The sequence below is a fragment of the Corythoichthys intestinalis genome, unplaced genomic scaffold (genome assembly GCF_030265065.1).
Source record: "Corythoichthys intestinalis isolate RoL2023-P3 unplaced genomic scaffold, ASM3026506v1 HiC_scaffold_28, whole genome shotgun sequence".
Classification (NCBI taxonomy): domain Eukaryota; kingdom Metazoa; phylum Chordata; class Actinopteri; order Syngnathiformes; family Syngnathidae; genus Corythoichthys; species Corythoichthys intestinalis.
The window spans coordinates 744,503-752,253 of record NW_026651597.1 but is presented as its reverse complement, the minus strand read 5'-3'; positions in this window follow the sequence as shown (position 1 = coordinate 752,253).

Sequence of the window (7,751 nt, the reverse complement as noted above, 5' to 3'; positions counted from 1 at the left end):
CAACTCGGCCGAGAAATGTAATTTTGATGTTAACTCCCAAACCGCTGCGCAGAAGTCAACCAAACTTCACCCAATGGTGTATTGTATCACAATCTAGTAGTTACATTTCGAAATTTGGTTGTAGGACATTTGGTTTGAGCGCAATCCTCAAACTTAGTTCAAAAAAGCCATTTAAGCCTTTTGACAGTGAGATCTACGCAACTCGGCCGAGAAATGTAATTTTGATGTTAACTCCCAAACCGCTGCGCAGAAGTCAACCAAACTTCACCCAATAGTGTATTGTATCACAATCTAGTAGTTACATTTGGAAATTTGGTTCTAGGACAATTGGTTTGAGCGCAATCCTCAAGCTTAGTTCCAAAAAGTCATTTAAGCCTTTTGACAGTGAGATCTACGCAATTCGGCCGAGAAATGTAATTTTGATGTTAACTCCCAAACCGCTGCGCAGAAGTCAACCAAACTTCACTCTATAGTGTATTGTATCACAATCTAGTAGTTACATTTGGAAATTTGGTTCTAGGACATTTGGTTTGAGCGCAATTCTCAAACTTAGTTAAAAAAAGTCATTTAAGCCTTTTGACAGTGAGATCTACGCAACTCGGCCGAGAAATGTAATTTTGATGTTAACTCCCAAACCGCTGCGCAGAAGTGAACCAAACTTCACCCAATAGTGTATTGTATCACAATCTTGTAGTTACATTTGGAAATTTGGTTCTAGGGCATTTGGTTTGAGCGCAATCCTCAAACTTTGTTCAAAAAAGTCATTTCAGCCTTTTGACAGTGAGATCTACGCAATTCGGCCGAGAAATGTAATTTTGATGTTAACTCCCAAACCGCTGCACAGAAGTTAACCAAACTTCACCCAATAGTGTATTGTATTACAATCTAGTAGTTACATTTGGAAATTTGGTTGTAGGACATTTGGTTTGAGCGTAATCCTCAAACCTAGTTCAAAAAAGACATTTAAGCATTTTGACAGTGAGATCTACGCAATTTGGCCGAGAAATGTAATTTTGATGTTAACTCCCAAACCGCTGCGCAGAAGTGAACCAAACTTCACCCAATAGTGTATTGTATCACAATCTAGTAGTTACATTTGGAAATTTGGTTCTAGGACATTTGGTTTGAGCGCAATTCTCAAACTTAGTTAAAAAAAGTCATTTAAGCCTTTTGACAGTGAGATCTACGCAACTCGGCCGAGAAATGTAATTTTGATGTTAACTCCCAAACCGCTGCGCAGAAGTGAACCAAACTTCACCCAATAGTGTATTGTATCACAATCTAGTAGTTACATTTGGAAATTTGGTTCTAGGACATTTGGTTTGAGCGTAATCCTCAAGCTTAGTTAAAGTCATTTAAGCCTTTTGACAGTGAGATCTACGCAACTCGGCCGAGAAATGTAATTTTAATGTTAACTCCCAAACCGCTGCACAGAAGTCAACCAAACTTCACCCAATAGTGTATTGTATCACAATCTAGTAGTTACATTTGGAAATTTGGTTCTAGGACATTTGGTTTGAGCGCAATCCTCAAACTTTGTTCAAAAAAGTCATTTCAGCCTTTTGACAGTGAGATCTACGCAATTCGGCCGAGAAATGTAATTTTGATGTTAACTCCCAAACCGCTGCACAGAAGTGAACCAAACTTCACCCAATAGTGTATTGTATCACAATCTAGTAGTTACATTTGGAAATTTGGTTCTAGGACATTTGGTTTGAGCGCAATCCTCAAACTTAGTTCAAAAAAGCCATTTAAGCCTTTTGACAGTGAGATCTACGCAACTCGGCCGAGAAATGTAATTTTGATGTTAACTCGCAAACCGCTGCGCAGAAGTGAACCAAACTTCACCCAATAGTGTATTGTATCACAATCTAGGCGTTACATTTGGAAATTTGGTTCTAGGACATTTGGTTTGAGCGCAATCCTCAAACTTAGTTCAAAAAAGCCATTTAAGCCTTTTCACAGTGAGATCGACTCAATTCGGCCGAGAAATGTAATTTTGATGTTAACTCCCAAACCGCTGCGCAGAAGTCAACCAAACTTCACGCTATAGTGTATTGTATCACAATCTAGTAGTTACATTTGGAAATTTGGTTCTAGGACATTTGGTTTGAGCGCAATCCTCAAACTTAGTTAAACAAAGTCATTTAAGCCTTTTGACAGTGAGATCTACGCAACTCGGCCGAGAAATGTAATTTTGATGTTAACTCCCAAACCGCTGCGCAGAAGTCAACCAAACTTCACCCAATGGTGTATTGTATCACAATCTAGTAGTTACATTTCGAAATTTGCTTGTAGGACATTTGGTTTGAGCGCAATCCTCAAACTTAGTTCAAAAAAGCCATTTAAGCCTTTTGACAGTGAGATCTACGCAACTCGGCCGAGAAATGTAATTTTGATGTTAACTCCCAAACCACTGCGCAGAAGTCAACCAAACTTCACCCAATAGTGTATTGTATCACAATCTAGTAGTTACATTTGGAAATTTAGTTCTAGGACAATTGGTTTGAGCGCAATCCTCAAGCTTAGTTCCAAAAAGTCATTTAAGCCTTTTGACAGTGAGATCTACGCAATTCGGCCCAGAAATGTAATTTTGATGTTAACTCCCAAACCGCTGCGCAGAAGTCAACCAAACTTCACCCAATAGTGTATTGTATCATAATCTAGTAGTTATATTTGGAAATTTGGTTCTAGGACATGTGGTTTGAGCGCAATCCTCAAACTTAGTTTTAAAAAGTCATTTAAGCCTTTTGACAGTGAGATCTACGCAATTCGGCCGAGAAATGTAATTTTGATGTTAACTCCCAAACCGCTGCGCAGAAGTCAACCAATCTTCACGCTATAGTGTATTGTATCACAATCTAGTAGTTACATTTGGAAATTTGGTTCTAGGACATTTGGTTTGAGCGCAATTCTCAAACTTAGTTAAAAAAAGTCATTTAAGCCTTTTGACAGTGAGATCTACGCAACTCGGCCGAGAAATGTAATTTTGATGTTAACTCCCAAACCGCTGCGCAGAAGTGAACCAAACTTCACCCAATAGTGTATTGTATCACAATCTAGTAGTTACATTTGGAAATTTGGTTCTAGGACATTTGGTTTGAGCGTAATCCTCAAGCTTAGTTCAAAAAAGACATTTAAGCATTTTGACAGTGAGATCTATGCAATTTGGCCGAGAAATGTAATTCTGATGTTAACTCCCAAACCGCTGCGCAGAAGTCAACCAAACTTCACCCAATAGTGTATTGTATCACAATCTTGTAGTTACATTTGGAAATTTGGTTCTAGGACATTTGGTTTGAGCGCAATCCTCAAACTTTGTTCAAAAAAGTCATTTCAGCCTTTTGACAGTGAGATCTACGCAATTCGGCCGAGAAATGTAATTTTGATGTTAACTCCCAAACCGCTGCACAGAAGTTAACCAAACTTCACCCAATAGTGTATTGTATCACAATCTAGTAGTTACATTTGGAAATTTGGTTCTAGGACATTTGGTTTGAGCGTAATCCTCAAACCTAGTTCAAAAAAGACATTTAAGCCTTTTCACAGTGAGATCTACTCAATTCGGCCGAGAAATGTAATTTTGATGTTAACTCCCAAACCGCTGCGCAGAAGTCAACCAAACTTCACGCTATAGTGTATTGTATCAAAATCTAGTAGTTACATTTGGAAATTTGGTTCTAGGACATTTGGTTTGAGCACAATCCTCAAATTTAGTTAAACAAAGTCATTTAACCCTTTAAGGTCTGGGCCTATTTTGTCTGATTTTGCATGCCTTTGAAGTTGCCTTTATATTTCAAAGACAGAATTGTTTACGATGGCCTGGTTTGGTCCCTTTTTTTGTGACACCTTGAACTTCATGTCCAAACTGTTGTTTCCTTCACTGACCAATTATAAATCATAATTTTGGGCCCAAAAAGACCAAAAATTCCAAAATCGTTTTGTCAAAATTTTTAATATTGATGTCCAATTGACAACCAAACATGCGTAACGAACCGTTTTGAAACTTTGTAATATTTATTCAACATGTTAGGATGAACATTCAACCAAAAAAAATTAGAATAAATAGTCTTTTATTTGACAGTTCAACATAAACAACAGGTATAGCCATAGGCGTTTTTTGCATTTATACATGCTCTAGTCAAAACAGGTTATATACAGCAGACCAAACAGTGAAGAACAGTGAAAAAATATACCATCTAACACAAAAAGTGTTTAGAGGCCATCTCTTTATGAGTTTAGGTATTGCGGCCCATCACCTGATGAAAACTATGTACACACAATCAAGCTTCTTGAACACACATTTATATACACAAATTGAGAAGACTGATTGTGGGGAAAAAAATATATATATATAACATTGGGGAAAAAAGTATTTTCAAAAATATTTACAATAAACAAGTTAAATTTTTTTCAGGCATGCCACTCCGAAAAGCAGTTTCGTCCTGGAATTAGACACAGGGCTACATCACAGCCCACACTTCCATGGGGTGTCGGTCCTCTTTCCACCCTTCCGTTTTCATTTCACTTTACTTTCATTGTCACTATAAATGTACATGAAACAAAAGTCGATATGTATGAAAATAATAAAGTATAAAATAAAAATATATACAGCAATAAATAATAATGGAAATCTATATGTATGACAATAGAAAGAATACCGTAGCTGAATATGTGCTACATCCCTAATCTTCATATAGAAAGAAGACCACAAATTATACTTTGATCTGATATGCACATTTTATTATTACATACACAAACACGCACTTATATTGCATCAAAATTAACTTTGTCTTGCAATATCAAAAGAAACTTTTACAGCATTAAAAAAAAAAAAAAAAAAAATGAGTTGGCTTACCTCTGCTCGTCGATGGCGTCACCCACGTGTTCAAATCCGTCACTATCTTCACTCGAGGACTCTTCCGAAGAAGACGATGATGACGAATTTGGACCACCCTCTTCCTCAAGTTGATCAAAAAGCACAATTGCTTGCGCTAAATTTAGTTTTCCGTTCATCCTCAAAGTCACACAAAGTCGCTCGCCCGCTTGCTTGATTCAAACGGCCGTCGCTCGCCCCCTCGCTGCGTCAGAACACTCCTGCCTCTCGTTCGGTGGAACCTCGCACGGCAGTTATATTTATAAAAAAAAAAAAAACGCATTTTGTGCTTCCACTGTGACTTCGAAAGGGTTCGTTTGATTTGTGTTTTTTTCATGGAGCTTCCGTTTTGAAAAAGGACAAGAAATGATGGAAATATAGACATAAACAAATGATCCATGCAGCGTTTTAATGTTTTGTTGAGAGGACAATAAAACTATAAAACTTAAATGACAATATCTCACGTTTTAGTTGGTCGATTGACTTCAAATAACAACGAGAGTAAACCGCAACTTCCGCACTTTAAAACGAGACCAACCAACGGCATGTGGGTGACGTAATTAAAACGCGAGGGTGCTTCAAAGACGACGTGCGCTGAGGACGCGCCGGCGCGTCCTTCGACTCTCAAGGGTTAAGCCTTTTGACAGTGAGATCTACGCAACTCGGCCGAGAAATGTAATTTTGATGTTAACTCCCAAACCGCTGCGCAGAAGTGAACCAAACTTCACCCAATAGTGTATTGTATCACAATCTAGTAGTTACATTTGGAAATTTGGTTCTAGGACATTTGGTTTGAGCGCAATCCTCAAACTTAGTTCAAAAAAGCCATTTAAGCCTTTTGACAGTGAGATCTACGCAACTCGGCCGAGAAATGTAATTTTGATGTTAACTCCCAAACCGCTGCGCAGAAGTGAACCAAACTTCACCCAATAGTGTATTGTATCACAATCTAGTAGTTACATTTGGAAATTTGGTTCTAGGACATTTGGTTTGAGCGCAATCCTCAAACTTAGTTCAAAAAAGCCATTTAAGCCTTTTGACAGTGAGATCTACTCAATTCGGCCGAGAAATGTAATTTTGATGTTAACTCCCAAACCGCTGCGCAGAAGTCAACCAAACTTCACGCTATAGTGTATTGTATCACAATCTAGTAGTTACATTTGGAAATTTGGTTCTAGGACATTTGGTTTGAGCGCAATCCTCAAACTTAGTTAAACAAAGTCATTTAAGCCTTTTGACAGTGAGATCTACGCAACTCGGCCGAGAAATTTAATTTTGATGTTAACTCCCAAACCGCTGCGCAGAAGTCAACCAAACTTCACGCTATAGTGTATTGTATCACAATCTAGTAGTTACATTTGGAAATTTGGTTCTAGGACATTTGGTTTGAGCGCAATCCTCAAACTTAGTTCAAAAAAGCCATTTAAGCCTTTTGACAGTGAGATCTACTCAATTCGGCCGAGAAATGTAATTTTGATGTTAACTCCCAAACCGCTGCGCAGAAGTCAACCAAACTTCACGCTATAGTGTATTGTATCACAATCTAGTAGTTATATTTTGAAATGTGGTTGTAGGACATTTGGTTTGAGCGCAATCCTCAAACTTAGTTCAAAAAAGTCATTTAAGCCTTTTGACAGTGAGATCTACGCAATTCGGCCGAGAAATGTAATTTTGATGTTAACTCCCAAACCGCTGCGCAGAAGTGAACCAAACATTACCCAATAGTGTATTGTATCACAATCTAGTAGTTACATTTGGACATTTGGTTCTAGGACATTTGGTTTGAGCACAATCCTCAAGCTTAGTTCAAAAAAGTCATTTAAGCGTTTGACAGTGAGATCTACGCAATTCGGCCCAGAAATGTAATTTTGATGTTAACTCCCAAACCGCTGCGCAGAAGTCAACCAAACTTCACCCAATAGTGTATTGTATCACAATCTAGTAGTTACATTTGGACATTTGGTTCTAGGACATTTGGTTTGAGCACAATCCTCAAACTTAGTTCAAAAAAGCCATTTAAGCCTTTTCACAGTGAGATCTACTCAATTCGGCTGAGAAATGTAATTTTGATGTTAACTCCCAAACCGCTGCGCAGAAGTCAACCAAACTTCACGCTATAGTGTATTGTATCACAATCTAGTAGTTACATTTGGAAATTTGGTTCTAGGACATTTGGTTTGAGCACAATCCTCAAACTTAGTTCAAAAAAGCCATTTAAGCCTTTTGACAGTGAGATCTACTCAATTCGGCCGAGAAATGTAATTTTTATGTAAACTCCCAAACCGCTGCGCAGAAGTCAACCAAACTTCACGCTATAGTGTATTGTATCACAATCTAGTAGTTACATTTGGAAATTTGGTTCTAGGACATTTGGTTTGAGCGCAATCCTCAAACTTAGTTCAAAAAAGTCATTTAAGCCTTTTGACAGTGAGATCTACGCAACTCGGCCGAGAAATGTAATTTTGATGTTAACTCCCAAACCGCTGCGCAGAAGTCAACCAAACTTCACCCAATAGTGTATTGTATCACAATCTAGTAGTTACATTTGGAAATTTGGTTCTCGGACATTTGGTTTGAGCGCAATCCTCAAACTGAGTTAAAAAAAGCCGTTCTCACCATTTGACACTGAGCTCTACTCACTTCGGCCGAGAAATGTAATTTTGATGTTAACTCCCAAACCACTGCGCAGAAGTGACCCAAACTTCACCCAGAAGTGAACCAAACTTTACCCATTTGGAAATTTGGTTCTAGGACATTTGGTTTGAGCGCAATCCTCAAACTGAGTTCAAAAAATTGTATTTGTGTGATTGTTTGAATGATAATAATTTAAAAAATAAAAATAAATAAATAAAAAATAGCATCGCACGTCGCAGGC